The sequence below is a fragment of the Entamoeba invadens genome (genome assembly GCF_000330505.1).
Source record: "Entamoeba invadens IP1 unplaced genomic scaffold scaff_1105074726049, whole genome shotgun sequence".
Lineage (NCBI taxonomy): Eukaryota > Evosea > Mastigamoebida > Endamoebidae > Entamoeba > Entamoeba invadens.
Window position 1 is genome coordinate 12,645 of NW_004440337.1, and position 1,468 is coordinate 14,112.

The window sequence follows — 1,468 nt, forward strand, 5'->3', positions numbered from 1 at the left end:
TATTATAATACTACCAATAGAAACTATGAGACAAAAACAATAATAAGATCCAAAAAACAGAACCAGTATATAATTATTAATAAATTATCAAAATATTATCAAAAGACGGCACTATTTAATATTAAAACGTCAAACATAATAACAATAACACCAATTTATAATTAGAAAATACATGACAAGATAGAAAAACATCAAAGAGGGGGTATTACTTGTTAGTTCAATTTCGAATTGAAATAAATAATACAACCAAAAAACTTTTTGAGGGTTATTCAAAAACATGCTTTGTAAACAGAAAACAAATTTAAATGATTTATAATTTAGCATTTTCCGCTTCCTCTTCTCGCTTCCTCTTCTCGCTTCCTCTTCTCGCTTCCTCTTCTCGCTTCCTCTTCTCGCTTCCTCTTCTCGCTTCCTCTTCTCGCTTCCTCTTCTCGCTTCCTCTTCTCGCTTCCTCTTCTCGCTTCCTCTTCTCGCTTCCTCTTCTCGCTTCCTCTTCTCGCTTCCTCTTCTCGCTTCCTCTTCTCGCTTCCTCTTCTCGCTTCCTCTTCTCGCTTCCTCTTCTCGCTTCCTCTTCTCGCTTCCTCTTCTCGCTTCCTCTTCTCGCTTCCTCTTCTCGCTACTTTTAAATGTATTTTTAAGTTCTACAAATAAAGTAAAAATGGCTTTATCAATTTGTATTGATTTGTGATAAAAACCCTGGTTTTTTATCACAAATAGAACATCACCAATGTTTTTTGTCATTGGAAAAATCCATCACTAAATAAAAATTATTTGAAAAGGCATTTCTTGTGGAATTATTAGAGTCTACCCATAGACTCTAAGTAAGACTCTAAATTAGAGTCCATCTTCTAGATGGAGGCATCTAGTTGAAATTAAACTATAAAAAATAATAAAAATATTATATTTTTTGATAACTAGACTCTTGTATTTAAACCAGATTTTAATTTAAAAAAACTATAACAATAATAATTATTTATCTTTGTCTTTTCTTGTTTTATTTGAATCAAATTGTTCTTAGTCATCAATAGTATTTGTACTCACCCGATTGACTTCAAGTTGTTTGTTGTTCAGATATTCACCAGCCTTTCTGACCTGTCTTCCAACTCGGCAATTCTCAATTGACCGTCTCTGACCGATTGTTGTGTCTTCTTCAAATCGGGTTGTGTCTTACCAATTTGAGTGTTGAATGAAGATTCTTTTTGTTCAAATTCTGCAAGCTATCTCTCAGCTTCTTCGACCTTTCTGTCATACTGTTTAGCTTGTTTCTAAACCAGCCTCGTTTTGTGCTTCTTTCTTTTCTGTTTCGATTCTCTGAGTTTGTCTGCATATTTCTTCTTCTATGCTTTAGCCTGTTGAGCAGTGGTTCTTTCAAGATCAAGTTGGTCATTCAATTCAGTTAATTTTTTCTCATAAGAGTTTTTCGACTGTTTTTTAATGTTGCCCTCATTCAGTCTTCATCTCGGACAAT